This window comes from Papio anubis, chromosome 18 (genome assembly GCF_008728515.1).
Source record: "Papio anubis isolate 15944 chromosome 18, Panubis1.0, whole genome shotgun sequence".
NCBI lineage: Eukaryota > Metazoa > Chordata > Mammalia > Primates > Cercopithecidae > Papio > Papio anubis.
In genome coordinates this window covers 37,792,045-37,804,768 of record NC_044993.1, presented here as the reverse complement: position 1 = coordinate 37,804,768, position 12,724 = coordinate 37,792,045, and the positions used below count along the sequence as shown (strand labels likewise).

At 39.6% G+C, this 12,724-nt stretch overlaps 2 long non-coding RNA genes and 1 other non-coding gene across 3 annotated transcripts in view; 1 reads left to right on the top strand and 2 right to left on the bottom strand.

Annotated features, from left to right (window-relative positions):
- Nucleotides 1-12,724, bottom strand: part of LOC101005024 — a 66,235-nt gene that overhangs the window by 51,867 nt on the left and 1,644 nt on the right. The window lies entirely within an intron of this gene.
- On the top strand, nucleotides 5,635-7,909 carry LOC103880438. The gene is made up of 2 exons (XR_641465.4): nucleotides 5,635-6,141; nucleotides 7,536-7,909. It is a non-coding gene; the product is annotated as an uncharacterized LOC103880438 (long non-coding RNA).
- On the bottom strand, nucleotides 10,551-12,631 carry LOC101003981. The gene is made up of 2 exons (XR_002519237.2): nucleotides 12,534-12,631; nucleotides 10,551-12,038 (listed from the first exon to the last, which is right to left on the bottom strand). It is a non-coding gene; the product is annotated as an uncharacterized LOC101003981 (long non-coding RNA).

The following is a 12,724-nucleotide window of genomic DNA, read 5'->3' as shown; positions in this document are numbered from 1 at the left end:
CAGTCTTAGGAACAGCTGGTACCAGGGACTCCAACGCCACCCAGATTCTCTCTTTTCCCCAACTCTGTTTCTCTGCTTGCTGGCTTCATTCTTTCCATGCAAACCAGCTTTCTCAACACAGTGAAAAACATGGCTGTCTAAGCTTCCATGGCTGTAAACTTCTGTCTCCTATTTCCAATTTGAAAAATTTTGGGAAGAGATTGGCCTACATTGGGTTGGATGTCCAACCCTTTATCAATCAATCATGTCCAGGGTATAAGATCTGATCAATGCATTGTAACTGTAAACAAATATGTATAGTTGGGAATATAGGAGCTCCACCCCCAAAAAAGGGCCTAGTTTTACAAAATAAAAGAATACTTTGTCCTGGTAGTGGTTGTCCTGGGTAGGCAAAAGATTAGTGTCCACACAAAAAGGCAGAGTTAGTAAAGACATGAGTCTGCCCCTGTAAAACAGGACCAGTCAAAAATTTCCCCAGGTCTGAGATTTGTTTACTCTATAATAAGAAGAAAACACCTGCCTATTTCACCAAACTGTGGCAACAATCGCCTGAAACGTGTGTGCATTGTAACTTCAAAAATATTACATTTCAAGGTATGAATGTGGCTATTACTATCTATATAGGTAACTAAATTTCACATTTTTCACACTGATGCCTGGAGTCAGACTGACACAGCAAGTAGTTTGAACAAATTGAAGCTCATCTAACATTACAGGCTGTGAGTACACTCCTTCTCAAGCCATATTGCCGTCCAGCTGTGTGTGGTTATTATGCCAAGTTCATCAAGAGATATTTGAGCTTCTCAGGAGCAGGAGTAGGGGCAGACAGAATGAGACTCAGATGGAAGGAAATAACTCAACCAAAAAAACTCTGGTTAGTTTACTTCCTAGAGAACTTCCTTCTACTTTCCAAACTCTTAGTCACTGTTCTATCTTCCAGACAATTATCAGCTAATTAATTTTCATGTGGACAAAGATCACTGTTTAATAGGTCAGCAGTGTATCACCTTGAAGTGAAAATCAGCAAAGGAAAGAAGGGTAAATGATAAAAGGCATCAATAGTATGATGTCTGTCCTAAATCAACACTGGGAATAGGGATTCAGTCACTGGGCACCAACTTTACTGCTAATGAATGATGAGTGACTGACTATAATACCTAAGGCTTGTTATTTCTGTGCTACCTTTCTCTTTACATAATATCAAAGGGAAAGTCCCCAAATAATGATAATACATACCACTTATATTGCACACTATAATTTCCTAGGCATGTTGCCATATGCCATTTATCTAAAATGGTGCACTTACAGTCTATTAGAAACATCACTGAACTTGCGAGCCTTAAGTACTTGCCACTTAACCAGTTTGGTGGCCTTGGGAAAAGTCTTGACTTCCATTTCTTCATTTGTAAATTGGGGATAAGAGTATATTTTTCAACATGTTAGCATGAGGCTTGAATGCAATGATTTATAAGTTCTCTGTAAAGTGTGACATAAACATGAATAATTTTTCATAAGGACCTAGTGAAAATCTCAGTAAAGGATGCAATGAAAGTAAACCCTATGTTTGAACTTAATAAAACTTGGATTCAAACAATGCCAAGGGCTTGACCCAAAGTCACCCACAGGTAGCTGAAAGGTACAAGGCTTCCAGTTCCAAGCCCTCTTTCCTATACTGCCTCACTGATGATCCACCAGGGGTGGACATCAATATATTTTTTCTGAAAATATATCCTTTATTCTATTATGTAAGCTAGGGAAAGAAAATGTAACTGAAGACATAGAATGAATCATCCAGCAATTAGTTACCCTGCATAACGCCTCTGATAATACATAGAACAATGGCTGTATTTCTTCAGCACATAATGTGTGTCAAGCACCAGACTCAGCAGTTTACATGCACTACATAATTTAATCCTCAGAATTACCCTATGAGTTAGGTGTGATTAGTGTCCCCATCTTGCAGATGAGGAAGGTGAGGCACATGGGAATTAAGTATCCTGCCCCAAATCACTTAGCGAATGGCAGAGTGAGTATTCAACACAGACAAATTAGCTTCTGTGTCTGTAATCCTAACCATTATGCTAGGCCATCTCCCAAGGACACCAAGCCTAGTGCACCATCTGATTCTACCTTTTAAAAACTCAAACAAGAGAAAGATGGATTTTATCTAGAGTTTTGAGCTGTATCTCACGTATTTCCAGAGGTTTTCCAACCAGTTTCTGGCTTCATACTGCCCAGCATTCATCTGAAATATCCATCTTATCAGCATTGATCTCAGGGGTTTAAAATCATTTCGAAGGCTACAAAGCGAAACACTTGTCCTTCTGGGCAGCCCCACCTCCTGTCTTACTTTGTCAGTTTTAGCAAATGTGTGTTCAGGCACAGTCAAAGGCCCCGAGCAGAGACTTGCCAGGCTCAGCACCATCCTTGCCTTTCCCATGTGGGAAGAATCCCTCTCCAGAAACAAGGTTGGTCTTGGAAGTTGAGTGTTCCCCAAATGGCAGGAGAGAGCAGCATAAGGGAGTCACACTGAAAGTCATTTTAAATTATGCAAATTCAGCAAATACAGAAAGAGAAAGAAAATTTAAATCAATGATACTAGACCATGCTATATATTAGAATCACCTGACAAAGCTTAAAAAGCAACTACCAAAACTTGGCCCACTCTGGAACAGCTAAACCAGAATGCTTGAGGACAGGACCTTGCTTTAAATCCTGCAGGCATTTTCTACACTTGGCCAGTGAACTTGAGGTAGGAACAACTCTTCCTTTGGTCTCAGTTCCCAGGGGCCTTTCACAGTATGACCATCGCGCTGCACTGAGTGTAATTCATAATACAGTATAAAATTGTATTTAGCATATAAAATTATTATGTGCTAAACATTACTGAATATATTACACATTTATAAATATATTTAGGTATATTTAGTTGTTTTTTTTTTTTTCACCAAGACGTCAGTAGTACAGGTTTAAACTCAGAAGCAGCAATAGGGTTTGCTACTGTATCAAGTTAGCTGAAGGATAAATAGAGGAAATGTACGTATCACACCATCTTAAACTAAGTGGGAGGCTAGGCAGCCACCTAAATACGCATCTTTTTTTGTCCCCTCATCTATTCAGGACAAGTATAGCTACTGCACGTGAGTACCAATGTGAGTTCACCATCTTTATATGGAGAACCTGCAGCCTCAGTTTGCTGCCAGTCTTTAGACTTTCTGGTCTCATGAGTCATCCCCAACCTCATTGTTGTCCCTTTCCAGGAATAGTCTCACAGATGGGAGTTAAAGAGCACATAGGTAGACATACCAACTCTGTAGTTTCAAAGAGCTGGTACTGTAAGAAGACCTGGTAGCTCTTGACTCAGTTTTATCTCTATCTCTATTTTTATCTGTCTCTATCTCTATCTATCTCTAAATCTAACTATCACCTATCTATCTATCTCTATCATTTACCTATCTATGAAGAGAGATACTACCAAGCAAGTAGACTGTGAATACCTCTGTATTTGCAATATTTTGGAGAGTACTAGCTGCTGTGAAACCTCATCTCTAAGGGAGTTGCAATTTCGCAATTCAAATTAAAAATTTAGTTCTACCAGTTAGTTCTACTGAGATTCAATCAGTAAATTTAGCCTTCAGCCTGGCCGATGAGAGGTTCTGATTTAACTGGGCAATAGCAAGATAATTTAGAGATTCATGAAGCACTATAATGCTTCTCTGGGGAGCACATGCAATTGCTTACTTCTTTGTGCCCATTACACAGAGGCACTGGGAAAAGACCAGGAAGAGCTGTAAGAGAAAAGGTGGCGCTGCCATGGATTAAGCACTCTCAGCACTGACCGGACTGGGGCTTTGCTGGCCACGTCATTGAGGAGCAAGACCTATACCTGGGCTCCTGAAGCTTCCTGGCCAAGCCAATCAACAGATTCCTAAGACTCCTGCCCTGGGTTTTGAAGGCCATAAGCAGCCCCAGGTTTTTATTTGTCAAAGGGCACACATAAGGATCTCAGTCCTTCACGCTTGGTGGTTACTGTGGCTGCGTGTCTCGAAGATGGTCTCTGCTCGCTGCTGGGCAAGAGGCCCTTCCTAAACATCAGTTGTCAACATGAAACCAGTTTTGTTATGGGCAAGATGGTGTTTCCTTCTCCCAGTACCAGCACTTTGCTAAACCATATGTCCACAGGCCACACAAGTCTTATTTATTTATTTGTTTATCTTTCCAGAAATGAACTCAATGGGTCTGCTGAGACTCAAAGGCCAAAAAAAAAAAAAAAAAAAAAAAAAAAAAAGGGATAAAAGCTATCGAGTACAAATAGTCCTGTTTTAAAAGCAGGGGGTGGGGCCCCGCCTGGAGAACAAAGCCCTACTTTGAAGACTTAGCGATTCTAATTTGGAGCCATTTCCCACTCCCAATTCCAAATCTGCATCATTAAACCATGAAAGAGTGAAGAGTAATAATTGTGAGCACGCTGAGTATTTCTTAATGATTTTCTGTCTTATACCCAAAGCAAATAAGCCAAATGCTTACTCAAAGCCTAGGGGGGGAGTAGGGTGGGACCTGGTTTTGCAATTTCTTTTTTTTTTTTTCTATAGTCTTTCTTCTTCCACCGAAAGTGTCTATAAAATTTTTAAAGGAAAGTAGGTTGCTAAAATGTACTTAATTTGCCATGATAGATTGAGTCCATGCTTCAGTGACTGTAATTGAATCTGTGACCTATTTCTTTAGTAAAGTAGAAATAGTCTCTGGGGTTTTTGTCACTACCATCTTTTAATGAAATTCAAAAAGACTGTCAAAATGTCTACACTTTTTCTTCTGGTTGTTAATGTTATCACTTTACAATTTGTTACTTTTTAATTAATCTTAATAAATGTGTACACACTCTACCTGGCCGTTGGAAATGCTAGACATTGATTCTTCACTCCCTTAAAGCCAAGCAAAATTAACAGGACAGAAAGGGCACAGCAGCCAGGAAAGGTCTTCATATATATTTGGTTGCGCTTTTAAAAAATATTTTGAGGCATCAGTTTAAGGATCTGCCCCCAAGAAGAGGGGGTAGTGGAGAGTCAACAGCAAAAGGCTGAGGGGCTCTGCCCATGGCTGTCCTCTTGGTGCCACCACTAACTCCTCCCACTTTGCTTAAGGGCTGCAAATGTGGTAAGCCAACAGCCTGGGGGAGCAATATTTTATTGACAAAATGTAAGAGAAAATATGTTCGCTTGCTTTTAAGCAGTGGTGTAGGAGGGTGTTACAGAACCAGATGGTCTAAGTTAGTCTTTCATTTGCCAGGATGATGGGAAAGCACTGCCTTGCTCTGCAACTGAAATGGTGGTGGCCACTTTGCCAAATGACGGTTGGCTGTGGTTTCCAGGGACAGTTGTTCCTCCAGATGCGAAGTGCCCAAGGCTCTGAGTGAGTTCTGAAACTCATCTGCTAAGGTGTCTGGGGTGGGAGTGGGGAGTATGCCTTCAGGTATTTGCCGTGATGGTGTTAAAAGGGAAGTTTTGCAGCAGTTCTCAAAAGTGGCCCAGATCACAGCATCACTTAAACTACTGAATCTGAAATCTGGGCATGGGGCCCAGCAATAGTTCTGTTGATCACTCTATTGTGAACCATTAGGCCAGAGAAAGGAGTTAAGGTGGCTGGAGGCTGGAGGTGCGGGTAATGGATGGAAGATGAGTCACATTGGAGTGAGATTGTGAACTATCAGGAGTGCTCATGTTACCTAACTATACTCAGGGCTTTTCTATGTCTTTTCCTGTGATATTCCTTTGGCTAGAAAGCATCATCTCCCACTTCCTGTTTACCTCTTCCCTATCTCTATTTTTCAAAGTCTTAGCCATTTTCCAATGGCATTTGGAGTATCTCTTACCCTATCGTCTTTTCTGACTACTTCAAAAGCATTTGGTCTGTCTTCTCACTGAAACCCCAAGGCTGTGACTTTTCTTGCAGCATCTAGATTTAGCTTTATTTCTCTAGAGAACAAATCTTTTGAGGACAGGTGGTCTGCCTGGTCATTAGTGGATGCTTGTAATGCCTATTATGATGCTAGCAACACAGGAGATGTTAAAATGACTTTTGAAACATAGAGATTTTGATTCAGTTGAATATGTAGACAACCACCAGCTAATCTCTATTGGCTTGGTAAGTATTCCAGTTCTCCCGTTTGTCTGGTAATCAAAGTAGACCTCCACTCATGAACCAATGACTGGATCACATGGTCAGAAGGTTCTAGAAACACAATGGTTCAGTTTGACACACACTTACTGAGTAGGCTGCCAAGTCTGATGCTAAGTGCTTGGAGATAAACAAAATACAGTCCTTGTCTTTGTAAAGCACACATTTTTAATGGGAAAAGAACACATAATCAGATCATTTCAATGTACTATGATAAGCAGAGAGCTATGCACAAAGATCGATGTGAGTAAAAACCACAAACTCCCTCAGTTCCCGCTCTGGAGTTACAAAGAAAGGTTTATCAGAAAAAAAATGTGTGTGTTAAATCTTGAAGAATGAGGAAGACTAGCACGGAAAAGAGTACAGAAGGAAGCTCTAATAAAGAGAACAGCACAAAGGCATGGAGGTGTAAACAGCGTCTTGGTAAGAAGGGGAGGGCCTCATGAATGGTAAGTACTCTGGCATTGGTAGACCATAAATTTGTAGTTGGTGATTAGCAGAAGGCTATGTCGCGGAGCAGGGAACCAGTCACAGAGAGTTTTGTAGTCCATGCTAGGAAATTTGGAATTTATTCTGAAAGACTTAGAGAATAACAGGAGTAGTGGTTAGATTTGCATTTTAAATAGATCATTCTGGCTCCAATGGGAGGAGGGGTTCAAGGAGATGAGGCTGGATGGTGATGAGAGAGGACAAGATGAGCCTTGGGCATTTGCAGATTTCCCTGGGGACACAAAGTAGGATTCACTCTCAAATCAATTACAACAATGAGTTATTTCTTATTAGGAGGAAAACTTAAGCAGAGTACAAGTCTGAGTGAGACACGGCAGGCCTTACCCCTGGTAAATGCAAGGATAGCCAGGCTGGTTTGGATAAGAATAAGCTCATCTTGTGTGAGTGGCCACTCTGCCCCACCTCATTTGATTAATAAGAATTTCCAGCCTGTGGAACAGACCATGATGACTTGAACAGGCATTCATCAATCACTATATCTCCCCAAACCTCCAGACAGACTGACTTGGAGTCATAATTATTCCCTCTTTCATTCTTGCCATCTACACATTTATAATTTCTTAGTACATTTCACTTGATCAGCCAAATAGTCATTTTTTACATACTTTCCTATAGCAAATACTGGAAAGAAAAAGAGGTGTTTACACCTATCTGTTCTTCATGCAGAGATTTAAACTACATGCAATAATAATCACAGCATTGGTATTGCTGCTGAGTAATTTAAAGTCCCAAAGGGCAGTTTATTCCCATAATCAGGCCCCTGAGGTCCTAGGTGTGTAGAGAGAGAAAAGGAGAATCCTGAAGAATCTCATCACTCAATGGAAAATTAACATTTAAAATGTTTCTTATAGGATTTTGTGTTGTGGAAAATACTCATCACCAGCATTGTCCTAATGATTCATGATCAGTGGGATCATAATTTGTGAGTGCTGGTGTCATCTGCAGGAACACAGGCTCAACATCTTGTTCAAGGGTACCAGTTGGTAAGCTCCAGAATTTAAACCTAAGACATGGATTCTACTGCCTTACTCTGCTCTTCATGTCACACTGGAGCAGAATAACTTGACTCAGGATGGTTGGAGGAAGAGAGGTGGAAGAAGGCAGAGGAAACAGTGAAGATGGAAGACTTTGTTTTGGATTTTTACAGAATCTCTACTCTCAAGTGGTCCATTTTCTTGGACTACTATCCAGAGATAAGATGAGAATAAAGGGACAAAAAAATTGACTTCATATTTAATCAGTGTGAAACCCCACTACTTATTCAAATTCTAGTTTAGCTTTAAGACCTAGCACAGACTTGTAAACCTTCTTTCACTATTAGAGCTTTCAATCACTTACTTTTTCTTAGAACCTATGGAAAGAGATGGCAGACAACCCAGCATTTAATGACATCCTGCCACTTGATGTTTACTGTTAGCTGTGCTGCATCAACAATGCTAAAACGTCTGCTATACAGAAAAATAAATCCACCAGAGTGGCTGAGTCTTCCAGATAACTGATAGTTTTCTTTCTTAAGCCCAAGCATTTTAAAAATTGTAAATATTTTGGCAAGAAGAACATTTATGGTGTATCTTATACATCTCTGTCTTCTTAAACACAGTATGTTAAGCACGTTTTTGCCATCCATTATTGCACTGTGCCTTATTATTGGTACCCTTGTACTTAATGCCCTCATAGTCTGAAGCATATTGTCTTTTATCTATTTGTTTTTCAAATTTCTCCTCCTATTGCTGAGGCTTTCAGCCATTACTGTGCCTCCAATGGGAATCTTCACTCTGACGCAATCTCAGCTCACTGCAACCTCTGCCTCTTGTATTCAAGTAATTGTCCTGCCTCAGCCTCCTGAACAGCTAATATTACAGGTGCATGCCACCATGCCAGGCTAATTTTGCATTTTTAGTAGAAATGGGGTTTCACCATGTTGGCCAGGCTGGTCTCAAATTCCTAAGCCCAAGTGATCCACCTTCCTAAGCCTTCCAAAGTTCTGAAATTACAAGTGTGAGCCTCCGTGCCCAGCCTCTAATGGGAACCTTCTATCACCTTCCAACTCACTGTTCCTAAAGCATCATGAACTGGGAAATCAGAAAATCAAGATTGTTAAACACACGGGCAAAGTATGAGTAAATAAGTCTCTAGTCAGGGCCAGAGGAACAATTCCATTATTTGGAATGATGAAAGGTTTGATCAAAGATTCATGTCTCTTGACTATTTTTAGTTGGAGAAATTTCCCAAATAGCTGAGTTCTGAAAAGGAGAAATGTTCCTGGAGATAAAATTCATCAGGTAATGTTTTTACAGTATCCAACTCAGTGCCAAGGGCACGGCAGACTCTGTACAAGGGCACAGCAGACACTGAATAAGTGACTTGGTGACTACAGTGTCCTCAACTGCAAAAAGTGTCCAATAATGACCAATAGAGTCTTTGTGTTACCTGCTATTTTGATTGCCCTCAAGATTTCAGGCAGTGATAAAAATGAACACGACATCATTTTGATATGGTATCTTTGTAAGCAAAATTAAATTCTCTTTGGAACACGAGTACATGTAAGCAAAATGATGTTGTCCAACTAACTTTGAATAAATAGTGCTGCAACATCCAAAGACACAATGGATTGAGTAACCTCTAAATCAACTGCCCTTATAAATGAAGATGGTCATTGTTAAAAAAAATCTGAATGAATGCGCATAATATACTTAAGATAGGTTCTGGTTAATGTAAAGAACACCTGAGGAAAAGAATGAAACTGAAAAAAGAAAATGGCATCCAAACTTTTCTTCAGACAAACAACCTCTGTATCAGTTTTCAGTGTTCGTCATACTGTTTTATTTCAACTCTTTATGGAGAGGATATAGGGGGAATGTCAAGAAATGGCTCCAAAAAAGGAAAATATATGAGAGAATAATTTTTCTTGCTCTGTTTTAGCTTATTACATCATTGTATCAAGCGTAAGGCATCAGTGAGTTTTGGAAATTATGCCACCTCGACAGACCAGTACAGTGATGACAATGGAGATTTCTGGCTCCTGTAGTCTTTGCCCACCGTCTTCTGAACCTGCTTTTTAGCATTTTAGAAGAATTGAGAGGAGCTCTAGAAACTACAGGTCTGACCATTCAAAGGCTATCATCTGGGAAGTCTTAATGACTACATGGTTAGACTATCATATTTTTGCCCCAAGGTACTAATTGAGTCTCAAAGGTAGCATTCAGCATCCTTTCCTACTGAGATCTCATTATGCACGTGTAATGTGAGTAAACAATGAGATTCTATTAAATTGCTTTCCTCCCTTTAAATTAGCCTTAATACAGAAAGGGAGGAGACAGGGTGCTTATTCTTACAGAGATCAAGTAATTAATTTTGTAGGTTCTATGAAATATTGAAGGAAATCATGCAAATGAATTTGCAAACAATTAGAACAGGAACTACTCAAATATGTGTATTTATGAAAAAAGATATAAAGCAAATACAGATCAGTTCATTAGTCTCATGGAGTTTCTTCATCTTGGTAAGAGTGTTGTATATGTGACTAAAGTGCTAAATAAAATCTTAGATAGATGTTTATTAATTGCTAGATGTTGACTTTTACTTTTAAAATCACTTTCAGAAATTCTAACATTGAGTTCAGTTACCATTTTAGTCCAATCTCATACCTAGAAAAAATTGTGTTCATAACCATAATACTCTCCCCTTCTTTATTTATATAGAATTTCAGGGTTTTCAGCTTATTTCACAATCCAGGGACATTACAAGCACTTCAGTTAGAAATGCTATATTTTTGCAAAGCAAAGCTTGAAACAAAAACATTTTGTGGTTAAACATTCATTAACTAGAAAATGTAACCCACACAAAAAGCACAAACCCAAAGCATGTCAGATAATCAAGGTTTAATCAAGGTTTATTGTAGTATCTATTATTTAAAACTAGAAGCTAAATACATAAGGGCCTCTCTCTGGTTTTGTGCTTCAAATATTTATACACATGCTTCCAAATGCTCTAGCATTAGCATTAGGGAAATATAATTTACAGGAGGAAATATCTACATATTGCTCCTGTCAACTTCTGTGTATTTTCCCCACAATCATTTGAAATCACTTGAAATTAGTCTTGTCAGCATCCAACCTTGACCCTAGGACAGGGTTTCTCCTCCTCAGCACTATGGGCATTGTGGACTGGATAATTCTTTGTTGTGGCAGTGGCTGTCCTGGGCATTGTAGGATGTTTAGCAGCACCTTTAGCCTCTACCCATTAGAAGTCACTAGCATTTCTATAGGTGCCAGTAGCATGTCTCTAGACATTGCCAGATGACCTTGGAAGAACAAAAATTTCTGACACAAAATAATGACTAAAGACATGACATTAGAGATCTTTGGCACAATAAGGAGAGCTCCAACATGTACAGTGACTGGTAGCTTATGGCGTGGGGAGGGATGACAGAAAAAGAAATTAAAATACATGATTAGTAGATTACTGAATTAAAGGAAAGAAACACTTAATTGGGAATAGAAAGGCCTATTCACATGCTGAAGAAACATCAAGACGTAGTTTGATAATAAACTTCAAGGATTAAAAAAAAAAAAAAGATACAAAGGAGAAAAAAATTCTGCCTCAGACTTAACCAAATAAATGCTATAAGATTATCAAAAAAAGGTTCTGTTATTTGGGTGAGTTACCAAAATAAGGCATTCTTCTTTGCTTAAGAGGTGGGGCCCATGACACAGGGGGAGCCTCTACTTTGTTAGATCACTGCTCAAGTTCTGGACCACAAACTTGGGTATTGGCAGTTGTTTACTATTCCTAGTGGATACCCCCAGTGGATTCACTTATAGAGGTGGTTTGAATGCCTATTATTTCCCAGGAGCAAGTCAGTTACCCTACTCTCTTACCAACAATGCTTTTACATATGGCCAGAAGTGTCCATTTTTATCTTCAATAAATTTTAATCTTTACTAAGCTTTTATCTTCCCTCATTAGGAATGAGCAGGCTTTTGCTGGTTAATTGGGCGTTCCTATTTCTTTTTATGTATTGCCTCTGTGCACGCTGCCCATTTTCCTACCACGTTTTAAGTTGGACTGCAGTTGCTCTTTGTGAACTGTCAGATGTGTTGAGAGAATGGGCTTCTCCAGAGTGTATTTTATCTTTTGAATTTGCTTCTGGTGCTTTGCTGAACTGAAGCTTTTCATTTGAACGTGGTCAAATCCTTCAGACTTCTTCACAACCTCCGGGTATCTCATCTTCCTTGGAAAGGTCTTTATATCACTCTGGGATTATGATATTCTTATACTTTTAGTATTAACATGGCTGAACTGCAACTGATGACAGGAAATCGGATGCTTCTGACCCAGTGAGCAGAAGAACCCTGGGAAAAGGATGACCTTTTTTTCAAAAGGCTAAAAATGTAAAACATACAGACCAAACAGCAGAAAACTGAAAATCCAAGGTCTAAGGCAGAACTTCTTCCCTACTTAGAATTTGTGAACTGATAGAAAGGACAAAGAAGCATACTTTAAGGTCTACAATCAGCTAAGCTGCCTTATGGTATACTATGCATGCATATCTGCATATGTATATACACAAAACTGGCAACTTAATGATGTAAATAGGCTCTTCTACATGCCTAGAAAGAGAAGAAACTCTGACAAAGCCCATAATTCTTTCCAATTTGGCATTCTTTTAAGTGCCCAATACCAATATCTCATGGTCGTCATCATCATCTGGGACTCTCAGATTAAACTTTCTTGATTCTGAAATTTTATAACCATCCACTCTATTCCCTTCTTTCCCCAGTAGTCTAGAAAAGGCCCAAAATAAAGATTTTTCTAAACTACCCCTCCTGATCAACCCCCTACCCTACCTCCCTAGATTAAGTTCCTCTTGATTGATGGAGTATTTTGTTTTTTGTTTTGTTTTGTTTTATTGAGACGGAGTCTCGCTGTCGTCCAGGCTGGAGTGCAGTGGCGCGATCTCGGCTCACTGCAAGCTCCGCCTCCCGGGTTCACGCCATTCTCCTGCCTCTGCCTCCTGATGTAGCTGGGACTACGGCGC